This window comes from Typopeltis vanoorti, chromosome 18 (assembly GCF_054136105.1).
Source record: "Typopeltis vanoorti isolate ZY-2024b chromosome 18, IOZ_Tvanoo_1.0, whole genome shotgun sequence".
Lineage (NCBI taxonomy): Eukaryota > Metazoa > Arthropoda > Arachnida > Uropygi > Thelyphonidae > Typopeltis > Typopeltis vanoorti.
In genome coordinates this window covers 82782129-82797526 of record NC_143566.1, presented here as the reverse complement: position 1 = coordinate 82797526, position 15398 = coordinate 82782129, and the positions used below count along the sequence as shown (strand labels likewise).

Below are 15398 nucleotides of genomic sequence, written 5' to 3'. Positions count from 1 at the left end.
TGTATTGGTATTTGTCATAAATAGAGTTGAGTGAGTAACTGAAATTCTTCTTTTGATTGAGTTGAAAGTAAATAAATCTCTAACCTTCAAGCTGTGCTTTGCTCATTTCATGCATCTGGTGTTAATCTGCTTGACCTCGTAATGTCTCTTCTGCTTCAGGTTAGAGAGCACATTTTTACACATTCTGCTAATGATATATACAAAAAATAATTTATTATCATCATCATCATCATCATCATCAAATTCCTGCCATGTACCCTCAAGGGGTGTACAGGATATGACAGTACTACATGAAAAAATTACATCATTACTAACTTCCTATCTACAATTTTCCTCCAAATCAGTCTGTTACTTGTCAAGACTCCAACATTATCAGATCTTATATTTCTATCGTCTAAGGCACTTTGTACCGTATCAATCCACCTATATCTTGGTCTTCCTCTGGGTCGTTTTCCTGCCAACCTGGCAGAGAACACTTGTTTTGCTAATCTTTCCTCTCCCATTCTATTTAAGTGACCATACCATCTGAGATTAGCTCTGCTAACGCATTCCTGGATGCTGACAATGTCAAGTTCTTTCCTAATATCCTCATTTTTAATATGATATTGCCATTGATGCCATCTGTTCACGCCTCTAATCTTTCTCAGGACTCTCATATCTGCGGTCTCTAGTCTTTGGTCAAGTGTTTTACTTCTGACCCAGCTCTCAGATCCATAAGTTAAAATTGGTTTGAACACAGTCTTGTATACAGCTAATTTAGTGTTCCGACTAATTTCTTTCTTATTCCATATGAATTTATTCAATTGACTTCCCACGATACCAGCTTTGCTGATTCTGTTGTCTATTTCTATATTTAGTTTACCATCTTCAGTAAAAATTGTGCCTAAGTAGCTGAAATGTTTTACTTGTTCCACAGGTTCTCCATTCACAACACAGTTGACATTTTCAATGATTCTGCCTATTTTCATTGTCTTGGTCTTTTTATTGCTGACCTTCATACCATATCTATTGCAACAGCTATTCAATTTAGTCAGAGAATCTTGCAGACTTGTAGCGGATTTATTTACAAGTATAACATCATCCGCATAAAGCAAAGAGCTGACATTAACATCTCCAATTTTGATATCAGGTTTAATACCACATTCCTTCATAATGTGTTCCATATAGATAATGAATAACAGAGGGGATAATGTACATCCTTGTCTCACACCAGATTTTACATTAAACCATCTTCCTGTACTTCCTTCAATTCTAACTGCTGACTCACAACTCAAATAAAGACTAAGTATTGCTTGATATAATGCCCCATTGACACCATATAACTGCAGCGTATTGAATAGCTTCTCTCTTGGCACCTTGTCATATGCCTTTTCCAAATCGACAAAACTTAAATACAGATCTTTGTTATATTCCCATGCTTTCTCGACTATTTGTCGTAAAGTGAAAATCTGATCCTGACAGCCTCTATTTGGCCTGAATCCAGCTTGTTCTTCACCAAGCTTTTCTTCCACAATTCTTCTCAACCGTTTCTCAAGTATACTTGCATAGATCTTGCCAGGAACACTCAGTAGGGAAATACCTCTGTAATTCTCACATTCAGTTTTATTTCCCTTTTTATATATGGGTACTATGAGAGCTCTACTCCAATCATCGGGAATTCATCCCTCTGTCCAGGCTTTCTGAACTATGCAGTGCAGCCACTGTAAGACTCTTATACCACCATACTTCAGCATTTCTGGTCGAATATCATCTACTCCTGCTGCCTTTCCACATTTCAAGCCTTTGATGGCTTTTTCTACTTCAGGAATGGATATGTATTCCTGACTGCATGCCTGGTCAGTGTTTTTTATCACTGTGCTGTCATCACTGCTTGTTTCATTTAGCAGTTTTTCAAAGTAATTACTCCATACTTCAAGGATATCTTTTTCTCCTGTTTTCATTTCACCTTTATCATCTCTAATTCCTTTTACAGCACTCTTTCCTCCATTCCTAAGCTTCTTCAACAACCTCCAGAATATTTTGCCACCTTCTTGATATTTATTTTCTATATTCTTGCCAAAGTCCTCCCATGACTTTTGTTTAGCTAGTTTTACACACTGTTTAGCTTTCTTACATTTGTCTCTGTATTCTGTAAGAGTAAAAGCTGACTTATTTGTCAGGAACTTTTGATATGCTTTCTTCTTTTCCTTCACTGCCTCTTTAACTTCCTGTGTCCACCAGGGAGTTCTGATTTTTTTATCTTTGCACACAACTTCACCACATGCCTCTCTGGCAGAATCAATCAATGTTTCCTTCAGAGTTTGCCACTGAATCTCCAAGGTTTGATTCCTGTTCTCAAACTCTTTCATTTTCTTTTCAATAATATTTCTGTATTTTAGTCTACAGTTTACATCTGAGAGCTGCTCAACTTTTATTCGCTTTAAAACTTTCTTACATGTTATTCTTTTCAATATGAAATTCAATTTTATCCTGCTCAAGACTAAATAGTGATCACTTCCAATTTCAAATCCTCTGTACACTCTGGTGTCCTGCACCAGGGAGAAAACATCACTATCAACAATAACATAGTCAATGAGACTTTTCTTATTCCTAGCCTCTTCTCTCCATGTGAATTTGTGCACATTTTTATGTTGGAACATGGTGTTAGTAATAACCAGTCCATGTCCTGAGCAGAAATCCAACAGATATTTGCCATTATTATTAGCTTTGCTCTTTTCTCCAAATTTTCCCAAAATATTTTTGTATGTCTCACAATCATTTCCTACTCTGCTATTTAGATCCCCTACAAGGACCAACTTTTCCTTTTTCATTGTGTCAGTTGCTTTTTCTAAAGCCTCAAAAAATTCCTCCACTTCTACCTTAGTAGAACCTTCTGTGGGACCATAGGCACAAATAAGTCTCATTGTCCAGTTCCCCATTCTCATATTTGCCCACATTACTCTACTTGAGACTGACTGCCATTCAAGAAGATTAGCCTCGTATTTTGTGTTGAATACTATGGCTACTCCTTCTTTTCCTTGATTGTTATTGCCTGAATATAACATTTTGTATTTATTGCTCAGAAAGATCTCACCAGTTTTGGTCTTTTTTGTTTCAGTCACCCCTATTATGTCGATCTGGTACTTATCTAATTCCTCAGCTAGCTCCATTTCTTTGCCATTCAGGCTTCTTACGTTGATAGTACCGATCTTTAACTCTGGTGATGTTGAGTTGGGGTTTGTTTTCAGATTTGTTCCAGTAGCTGACTTTTCGCTGTTCGCCCTGGTTCCCTGGCGAAAACAACGGGGGCCTTGTTTAACCGGCCGACGCCCCAGCCGGCATGAAATTTTGTCATGTTGTACCATCATTTTTCATTTTGGTTTAACCAATAAGAATACAATTTGGTCGGCTAAATCCCAAATTGCCAGCCCATCCTCGTTCGTTCAGTATCAAAGTAGATACCCAACAGGGTGCACCACGAGAAGGTGAGGATTGGACATTAGGTCAGAAGCCCTGGTCGGTTCTCCGCATTCCTTTAAAGGCTATGTGGAGGTCTCCTCTCAGTTATACAGCTTTGACCCTTAAGCACCCCAATAATTTATTATTATTATTGGTTAGTTATTTTTTTTCCCAAAACAAAAAAAAAAACAAAAAAAACAAATCACTCTCACCTCACTTGGTTAGTTATTTTTCCCAAAACAAATCACTCTCACCTCACTTTTTCAAAAATGAGTCTTTCATAAATTCTCAGATGCATAACTAGAGTTTATAGGATGACATGTAATGCATTCCCTACCAGAATAATTTATTGCACTACCCATGATACCACGACTGTAAATTATTGGATATTTATTTAACTGTAACAGAACTATTTACATTAATGCCTATTCTTTCCCTCAAACATGCTGAGTGAAATATAATTACCTATACCGTTTAGAAATTTAAAAATGCAAACAATTATAAAATATCTCTTCATTATCATCAGTGAATTATATAACTGGAAATCTAAAAGTGTTTTCCCTTCTAATATAACTTCTTTTTTCCCCCCTCCCTCTAGAAAGCACATATAATGATTCACTATGTGCCCAAGAGATGGCACACTGAAAATGAGATGATTTGTCACCTCTCACCACATGGAACAGTATTGATTCAATTTTTACAGTGCCCAGCATGAGCTTGTTAAAGGAAAAAATATTAGATGAAATTTGTACAGTGCCTGTCATTGAATGTGTTAACACGTTCATTGCCAAGCTGAAAATTGGAATTTCGTGCGGTGGCCAAATTTTTTTTATTTTTTTATTTAGTTTTTATTGTGCTCAAAATAAGTTAAATATATTATTTATATGCTTTTATTATTATGTACATAGGATTTATATGTACTCTAAATATCTATTACGCGATATCGCGTGATATGTAATTCGGTCAAATAAGTTATATATTTTACAAATAAAAAACATTTAAATATAATAATTATAACTTTAATTATCAGTCTTTTATAATCACATAGAATTTTTAAAAATAATGTACAAATAGAGAAAAAAATTATCAAAAATCAACATTTATAGGGAACTTACTAAAAAAAAAAAAAAAAAAAAAAAAACAATACTCAAAATAAATAAAAACCAAACTTCAAGCACGCTAAATCAACGAATAACTAAACAAAATCGTCATCGTCGCCTTGTCCGAACGCCACCACTGTGCACACTGGCTAACATAAACAGTAGACAATGGCTGGCGGCCATCCCCACTCCACTAAAGTCGATCCCTTCCCTAGTGGTCAATATAAATATTACGTGGCATTTCGCTGTGGCCACTACACTATTCCGCTTAGAAACTTGATAGCGACTTCCACGCGATATCGCGTGATCGACCGAAAGGTGAGAAGTCGCACCATGCGATATCGCGTGATCGACAATGAACCTTCTGAAGGAAAAAATATTAAATGTAACATCTTTTTTGTAAAGTTTAGTACCTTACAAAAAAGATAATTTAATACTGTTTGAATCTTGTGCTTAATGAAATGCTACTTTCTGTTTCATTTAATATTATAAAAATATTATATAGTCAGTTATGTAATCTTATTGAATGCATTTTTTACTGTAGTATTTACCCAGAGTCTAATTCAGTTAGTGAGGTAGCTGGTCTCATATGGTGGTGGCAGGGTTCTTCCTTCCAGAAACTTGGGTTTTTCATCCTGCAAAATAACAACACTAGTAAGCATACAATTAACACCTTAATATACTGACTTCATATCCTTAGTTGCTTTGATTCCAACTAATCTTTATTCTCACGTTTTTATTATTATGATGATGATGATGAATGCTCCAAGTTCAAGGATTCGAGGGATGGCTAATTTTAGATTCTCATACTTAAATTACCCAAGATGCAGTCACATCTAATGGTAGCCAGTTTGACACAGTCACCAGACACACCATGAGAAGAACCTACATGCTTCTTAACTGCACCACACCATTAACCTGTTTCCAGGGAATTGATTCCAAGTTCTGCCTCCCACCATCCATAAGATGCAGTTCTTGCTAGGAATTGCAAATATATTGACTTTAAATTACTGGCAAATTGGTAAAAATTTTTATTAATACCGGTTCACCAGTAAATTACCAGTAATTTCTTTTTCAAGTTATATGAAAGGCAGTAACTATTGATAAACAAAAATTTTATTGAAACATAAACCATATAAAAGTATAAAAAATTATAATAAAGAAAAAGATATAATACTGTATTAATATTAATAATATAAATTATAAACAACATTTTTATTTCAATACATCAATTTACCTGGCATGCTTTACCAATGTTTTAAATTTAGTGTGTCGTATGTGTTCTTTTTTATGGATTTGAATTGTGCGTCCAATTTCACTGATATAAGGTAAGTTACAAGTACATTGGATTCTGTATACTCCAGAGTGGGATGGGAGGAAGGTCCTTGGAGCAGTAGAATGTTTTTTAATTTTATAGGTGGTTCAAAAGTAGTATTAAGATTGTAATGGTGTAGGATTCTATTTATTTTATCTGGTAACCCTTTAGTGTATGGGATAGCTGTGGTTTTACTGTAATCTATATTTGCATTTTTTAGTGAAGTTTTATGAAGAATTTTATTGATGGAATTCTTGTTATAACCGTTGTTTATGAATGTGTTGCTAATAATTTGTAATTCTTGCTTGAGAGCTCATTCATTAGAGAAAATATTATAGTTCTGTTTTTGAGAGTGTTAATGACTTCAAGTTTTTGTGATGGGTAGTGATAAGAGGCAGCATGTATATATTGGCTGGTATATGTAGATTTAAGGTAGACAGTAGAGGATAGACTGCCTAAGAGCAAAGACATGTGACCACTGTATCTAGGAAAGGAAGTGAGTTTTGATTTTCAATTTTAATGGTAAATTGTATTGCACTCATGTTGTTTGTTCAGGTAGCTGAGGAGAGTGTTTAAAATTTTGTGGCCTTGTGGTCAGATAATGAAAATATCATCAACATATCTAAGCTAAACTGTAGATTTTAAAATAAAGGAATCTAGAGCATGTTCTGCTTTGGCTGATAGTTGAAGGTATGGATTACTGTAATCATTACCTAGCCAAGAAATTAGCATCATCATTTAAGGAGTAAGTAAGTTGGTAAGAAGTTGGATAAAGAACACACAACACTCATTAACAAAATTAAAAATCCAACACTTGACAATGATGATTTATTAGTCAGTTTTGACATTTCTGCCCAATATTACGACTCTTTCCCCATGTGCTATGTTCCAGTAACTTCTTATAGCAAAATAATTTTTGCCTACAAAAAGAAGGTATAGTCATGGGCTCACCACCATTTCCCCAACTGATTCCATATAAACTTATATGGAAGCATTTGAGCAACATGCTCTAGATTCCTTTACTTTAAAACCTACAGTTTAGAAAAGTTGATGTTTTCATTATCTGGCCACATGGCTGCTAAACTTTTAAGCATTTTCCTCAGTCCCTTGAAGAAACAACATGAGCACATACAATTTACCATTAAAATTGAAAATCAAAACTTACTCCATTTCCTGGTTACATTGGTCGCACATCTTCCTTCAGGCAGTATATCCTTCACTGTCTACCTTAAGTTTACATATACTGACCAATATACGCACTCTTGACTTTTCCACCACCCTTCACAAAAACTTAAGTTCATGTTTTTAACCTAAAGTCATTAACACTCTCAAAAACTATAACTCTCAAGTGCTATAATGAACATCCTAATCTAAACAATCTCTTAAACAAGAATTAAAAATTATTACACATTTATGAACAATGGATATAGCAAGAATACCATCAATAAAATTCTTTACAAACTTCACCAAAAAATGCAAATAATATAGATTATTACAGTAAATTCATAGCTATTCCATACATTAAAGGGTTATCAGATAAAATAAATGGAATCCTACATCATTACAATCTAATGCTACTTTTAAGCCATCTATGAAATTAAAAAACATATTCTCCAAAGATTCTCTTTTCTCCTTGACCAACTTAGGAGTATACAGAATCCATTGCACCTATAACTTACTTTATATTGGTGAAATTGAATGAATGCACAATTCAAATCCTTAGGTTGGGTGGGGGATGCATATGACATTAAATTTAAAATTTTGGTTAAGCAGGCCTCTGGGATCACACTCTTAACACTCTACACCAAATTGAATTTGGTGGAGAATGTTAAGCCTGTGATATTTTGATCAGCCATCCTAATCTAAATAATAATGGTGACATAAGCATCCCATGAATTTGAACTGCACACGTTCAGCCCATGCAAGTTCTTTCCGGCAGACTGTTACTTAGGACTCTAAGCAATAATTTCAGCCCTTATTCGCCACCATCTTTATTGTTTTGTTCTAATTTATTTGTGAGTAATTATGAGAGACCACGTTGCTCTCTAGCTCAATATTAATATATCTCTTAATGATTTGTAACAAATGAATAGCAAATAATGATGATCTCAATATGAAGGTTAAAACATCAAGTGATTATTTTGGTTTATATTAAACAGAAGTTTTACTATAATGTGGTAGTTGTTTCTGTAATTTTTTAGTAATGAATTATTCATTCATTATTTACTTCACAAAGTGCAGAAACAATTTATAGAATGCACATTTTCAAAAGCGATTATTTTCTTTTTTATGACTTGAAATATGATATTACAATTGGATTTTCTATGTGCCATTAACATGGTTCATGAATACTATTTTTAGAAATAAAGCCTACCAAATTAAAACTGGCAGGTCATATATACATATATATTTTACAATTTCAGAATATGTAAAAAAATGTGCTTGCTAGACGCTGAAGGTACATATTGTGCAGTCAGAAGAATTTCCTGCCCTATGCAACTTATGCAATGTCATAGCCTTGCATGAATGTGTTAACGTTACAGATTACTATTACTGCAAAGTTAATCATGAAATATTTGAGGTAATAATGCAATCAGTCAACTGCTAACATAAGCATGTAGCTACACAGCCACAAGACTCGTTAATGTCTGTTTGGTTTATTCAAATAAGATCTATTATTATTATATGGACACCTCCATGGAGTCTGAAGACTCATCACGGAAGACCCAATCTATCATACTTCTCCTTGAATCCATCAACAGACAAAGCACTCACAACTGACTCTGGCAACCCATTCTACTCATTCACAACTATCCAAGCAAAAAATCTAGAACTCATACCCTTACTAACCATATTTTTCTTCATCTTCCATGATTTGACTGCCTTGTTCTGGTTTCTCTAGCCAAGTGCTGGAACATTTCCCTTGCATCTATCCTATCCTTTAATCAACTTAAATGTATCTATCATATCACCTCTTTTTCTCTTACCAACCAATTTCTGCAATCTAAACGCCTTCAATCTATTCTCATAGGGAACATTCCACAGGCCACTCACGATCTTGGTCACTCGCCTCTGAATCCTCTCCACCACTTCCTCATCTTCAAGAAATTCAGGGGACCAGACTTGCACAGTAATCTAGATATGGGCATATCAAGTGCATATCTTATAAAGAGGAATAACAACTTCCTTATCTTTACTTGTTAATGTGTTCTTCAATAGCCAAGTAATGTTATAGGCTGCTTTAGCAACCTTAGCAATATGTCCTCTAAACATTAACTCTCTGTCTACCCCCCCAAATCTCTAGCTTCATCTATTTCCTGGAGTGCAGTGCCATCAATGTGATACATGGCTTGTAATCTATTTATTCCAAAATGCATAACTTTACATTTTTTGACATTAAACTGACACCCATTAACTTTTTCCCATACTTGACAACCTATTTAAATCATCCTGCATGCTCTCCACATTGCCTTGATTAACTATTACTGTACCTAATTTCACATCATCAGCAAATTGAATATTTACTTTCAGGTTATTTCCTGTATCATTTATGTACAAATTAAATTCTCACTAATCTATACTATAAGATCTCCTTACTGACTTGTGTGTTTCTATCTGTTCCCTCAATCGTTGAGGACCACATATCCTCATATATACAATTTCATAGGATAGTTGTCATCTTGGTTACCTGCTACTGAAATCCCCCCTCCCCATCACCTTGGAATCCAGAAGCGATCTTATCAAAGCCTCGTAAAGTGTGAGAATAACTTTGTTACTCTTACAAGTTAGTCTTCTCTTTAGCACTGTGACTCCTCAACTTTAACTTGCTGACTAGCTTCGTTGACAACAACCAAGTAATTCCATTAATATAATTCTCTGCCTATAATATCCTCCATCCAAAATGCATAAACCGTACACTTAGCAATATTGAACTGACATTTATTGTAATTTGGCCATATAATGAATCTGTTCAAATCAAGCTGCAAGGATCTATATTAGCTACATTCCTCATCACTAACTTGCCATCAGCAAATAATGAATATTACACCTGAAGACCCTCTCCAATATCATTAATATACAAATTAAGCAACAGAAATTTGTGATAAATGACTGATCATCCCCCTCCTCACAGACTCATTGACACACCATACATCACTTTCTGGTAATCTGTCAGTCAAACAATTCTCCAGTGCATGTCACAACTTTATTTTGCTTACCCATCACTCTGTATAATAGCCTCTAGCATGGAATCTTGAACAAAACTTGAGCTGTCCTCTATAATAGTGTTGTCTATCCACCTATTAAATGATTCCTAACCATCCTTTTCCAATCCCTTGATGACCACATTAGAGGTACTCATGTCTATAATTTATTCCATCTATCTTGTCTCTAGCCATATATAATGACATTATCTTGCTCTTCCTCCTCATTAGGAATCTTGTGTGTGGAAAGACTTAAGTGAAACAGCCATATCAGCAGTATTGCTAACTCCTTTGTACATCCTTCAGTACTGACTGTGCTGATGTTCTGTTTAATCCAGCTGCTTTGTTTGAGTAAGGCAACAGTTTTAATTCATCTATCTTTATTATTTCATCTAGTTCTTCCTAGTATCCAGAAAGCTAGTGGATCTGTCCAGAATAGATTAAAGTGAACACTAAGAACAGCTATTTCTTATATATCTAATTGTGTTTTTTACTATCCATAATTGTTAAGGTTATTCTTTCCTAATCATTCATCCATTTACTTGCTACATAATGATAAAATTCTCTGTTTTCCTTTGGCTTCATCAGCTGACTTCTTTTCATAATTCAATTTATTCTTTGTAGTATTCGTGGGTCTTTTTATCATTCATCGTTATATTGGATCCACAACACTCTTTTTATGCATCTCTTGCTTTAAAGTGTTATTCATCCATTTAACTCCTATGCTTGCTTCTGTCAGATTTAATATCATTCAGTACCCTTTCAACTGATTTCCATTGCCATATGCTGTTTGATTCCTTTTTCCATGCAAATTCTCTTGCCATGGCACTGCCTCAAGCTGCCTTCTCAGTTTATTATAATCATCTGTTCATGGTGGGCCAACCTAATACCAATCACAGTAACCCTGAAGTTACTATGATTGGTATTAGAAGTAATATCGGTCAGACTTCCTTGATGTTTCTGGGGAGATTTGCTAATAAATTTAAAGTTTAAGGAATGACAGCCATATGAATTCTTTTACATAGGATAGTATCTGTAAGGATTTATGTGTATGTGTGGATGTTAATTGTAAGATGTTACATTTAACATCTCAAAACTCCCAGCATCAGTGAAAGCAGGATAACTTAATTGTCCTCTCAAACTCTATTCTCCAAATCCTTCGTGCTGTTTAAATGTTAGAAACACAGTAATGCTCAGACACGAATGACAGAGCCATGTTTGTTCATGGCTCTGCCCTTTGCATCCAGTGTTGCAATAAAGAACATGAGAATAAAGACTATTTGCAAAGCATCCAAATGCAGTAATTCAGAGGGAGAACATCCAGCTTTCTCCCAAGCATGCCAAAGGTAGAATGATGAAAAGGAGATTCAAAAACTCAAGACCTAGCAGAACATACTGTATCAAGAGGTGAAGAGGAAGAATACAACAACAACATTTAATTGAAAACCATTATACATTGAGAAGATAAAAATAACAAAAGGAACATTAACATACAGGGTGTTCGGGATAAATTTGACAGTTTCGTGAGGAAAAAGAAAATCTTCTTTGTATCTATTAAATTTAATGAATTGACAAAAAAACATTACAGGCAGAGTTAATTACAATACTATCAACAAGATTTACTCAAAATAACCACCATTAGCATCGATCACAGCTTCAATTCTGCTTCGGAACCTCGAACAAGCTGATGCTACAGTCTCCCTGGGAAGGGCCGCAAGAACTGTTTTAATTTTATCCATTAACTGGGCTTTTGTATTACTGGAAGTGCGATTGGTGTCTTTTTCAACTGTTCCCCATACAAAATAATCCATGGGGTTAAGGTCTGGGGAGTTTGGAGGCCAAACATTTGGACTGGTGAAGTCGTAGAAATTTTCAGACAACCATTTTTGACTTTTCCCAGAGGTGTGGCAAGGGGCCGAATCCTGCTGCCATACATACGGCCTACCATTGGCTACCCTTGTTATCCAGGGCTTGACTACAGTTAGCAACTCCACGAACAAAGCCCGAATTCCAATGCCAGGGTTCTTCAACACCTGTTCCTGCAGATTTGCGAGGAATTCTGCTGTACGAACGCAATCAGATCGTCTGCTAGGGATCTTTCTTCTTGCTACATCCTCGTAGTCACCATTGCAAGTCTCTAGTTCATGCCTGATTGTTTTTACTGTATTCAGGGAGCATTGGGCAGCAGTCGTAATATCCTTATTTTGATGGCGGGCACGAATCATCATGATACAAGTTATTCTCTTCCATGATTCAGGTGGGTTCCAGCTATCCATCCTTTCTGACATCTTGTATATGAATGAAGAAGGGTCCAAACTTTTAAATGAAGAGAAGTGTGTGTTAATACATGTAACTTACGGAAAAATATAATTAATTATAAATATGTCAAATTTATCCCGAACACCCTGTATATGATGGTGGTCTCACTTACTAGCAGTTACATCATTCCTGAAGTTTATTGATATACTTGCAGTCTCATTAAAGTGAATCAGAAAAAAGAAAAATGAATATTTTCTCCATGCCTGAAAGCACAACAAAAATTATGCCAACTACATCAAAACTCACTAGTTAGAAAAATAATGGACTATGCACCTCAAATAATGAGGGATATACCTCTGAATCCATTAATAAATTGGACAAATACCAATGCACCCCCCCCCTAAAGAAAAATGAAATCATTTAGCTGCTTCTTATCCTGGATGGAGTAAAATTTGTTGGCATCTTGGATATTTTGCCTACGAAGAAGAGATATGGCCCTTCCCCAAAATGGAAAATTCCAAGACAAATAAAAACAAAACTGCACAACATTAGAAGCCAAGCTCATTCACAAAAGATGAGCAATGATATTATTTCTAGGTGGAATTGTGAATTCTGTCAGAATACAGGTGACTTTAAGGCACTACTGTAGGTGTATCAGCTAATATGCTTCTACCTGCATGCATACTTAAAGTTTGGTGAAGTTCTGAATGTTATCATCATCCAAATGAACAAGATAGAAGATGGACTTGCCCACACAGAAGTTGCCATCTATGTGGACAACCATATCCCATTCCAAGAAGTTCTTTTCAATACTAACAGAGATAATCACTAGGATCTCTTATTACAATCTGCCTGCATCTGTTTATCACCTGGCACATATATTTTCCAGGATGACCTAGATGATCCTATTCCATTTGTTACATGCCTGTGCTCTTAATGGGAGATTAAATGGCTACAATGCTGTGGAATTGTGCTTGTTAGTACAAACACAATTCCACATCAGCAGGAGGGTTGTTTAGTATATGCTCAACAGTAATCTCTTCCTCTTTACACAGAAAGTAATATCTTCCATATGCCTACCTGAATATTAACTTGCCACTTAACAATCTGTTCATCTCTCTCTCTCTCTCACGTACCACTGTTTACATGAGAAATTGATAACTATGTATATGGGAATGACCACTTTCTCATGATATTCACTCTTTGACATGGACAATGAAGTATTCTGATGGATATCATAGTAGAAAGTGGAGCAAGTTGACTGATTCACCTTCTCTTCCTTGATAGAATTTGATTCTTCAACATTCAACCTACCCTCTATCAGAGATGCAGTGAACCATGTTGTCTAATCTAATCCTGTGGCCAAGAAGGTTGCAGCTGATGAACAGTCCTCTTCCATGCCTCTGTATCTCTTGCCCATCCGATCTTTGATGTTGTCTTTCCATTGCAGTTGGGGTGGGGGGATCTTCTGGGAAGCTCTCCAGAAGAACCCCTTATCAGATGTCCTGCAACTGCTATTTACTTCTTTGGATACTAGCCATATAGTCTCTTTTCACTTTGAATCTTTTAAGAACCTCTTCATTACTCACTCTTTCAGGCCAGCTGATATGATCCATTTTTTTCAAGCACCACATTTCAAATGTATTCATTTGGTCAATCATCTCTTGATTGATCGTCCAGGACTCACATCCATATGTCCCCATGCTCCAGGTCATTGTCTTGAGGATTCTTACTTTCAACTGTTTCTTCAGATTTCTATTTCCTAATATGTGGTATATTTGGAAAAATGCTGCTTTTGCTTTTTTAATTCTGTTCTTAATTTCATAATTAGATCTATTGTCTTCTGTTATCCAACTACCAAGGTATTCAAAACTTATTACATTTTCTATTCTTTGTACGTTCAAAGTGATTTCCATCCCATCATGAACCATGTTATAAAGCATGTAATTGAAACCACCATAACTGCAATACTTAAAACATCTAGTCGGGTTCTTCCTTTCCTTAGTATGTTCACACTGGACAGATTGTACCATTGCATATTTCCTCGTGGTTGGACATGACAGTTTCAATGTGACAAATTATTACATGTGCTTTCCAGGAATATCCAATCTATGTAGAAGGGAAAAGACTTTTTGCTTTCAGTTTTTGCAAGTAATTATACTTAATAATTTGTACATTTGTTTGTATTTTTAAATTTCTATATGTGTTGATAATTATATTTTGCCATCATTATCAAATTTCTGACATGTACCTTCAAGGGGTGTGCAAGATATTATGATAGTACTACATGAAAAATTTATGTCATTACTAACTTCCTGTTAACAATTTTTCTCCAAATCAATCTGTTATTTGTCAAGGCATTATCAGATCTTATATTTCTCTCTTCTAAGGCACTTTATACTGTATCAATCCACCTATATCTTGGTCTTTCTCCACCCATTCTGTTTAAGTGACCACCTGAGATTAGCTCTTCTAACATATTCCTGGATGATAACAATGTCAAATTCTTTCCTAATATTCTCATTTTTAATATGATATTGCCATTCTCATATCTGCAGTCTCTAGTCTTTTGTCAAGTGTTTTACTTCTAACCCAGCTCTCAGATCCATAAGTTAAAATTGGTTTGAACACTGTCTTGTATACAGCCAATAATTCAACTGAATAAATTTATTCAGTTGACTTCCTATCATACTGGCTTGGTTGATTCTGTTGTCTATTTCTATATTTAATTTACCATCTTCACTAAAAATTGTGCATAAGTATCTGAAATGTTTTACTTGTTTCTGTAGGTCCTCCATTCATGATGCAGTTGATATTTTCATTGTTTTTGTCTTGTTATTGCTGATTTTCATACCAAATTTATTATAATATTATTCAGTTTAGTCAGGGAATCTTTCAGACTTGTACTGGATTTATTTAAAAGTATAACATCATCTGCATAAAGTAAAGAGCTGAGATTAACATATCCAATTTTGATATCAGATTTAATATCATTTTCCTTCACAATGTGATCCATATAGATAATGAATAACAGAGAGGATAATGTACTTTCTGCAATTCTAACTGCAGACTTAGAACTCAAAT

The 15398-nt window shown here is 35.0% G+C and overlaps 1 protein-coding gene across 1 annotated transcript in view; it reads left to right on the top strand.

Moving 5' to 3' along the window:
- Positions 1-15398, top strand: part of l(3)72Dn (UTP4 small subunit processome component l(3)72Dn) — a 144918-nt gene that overhangs the window by 12638 nt on the left and 116882 nt on the right. The window lies entirely within an intron of this gene.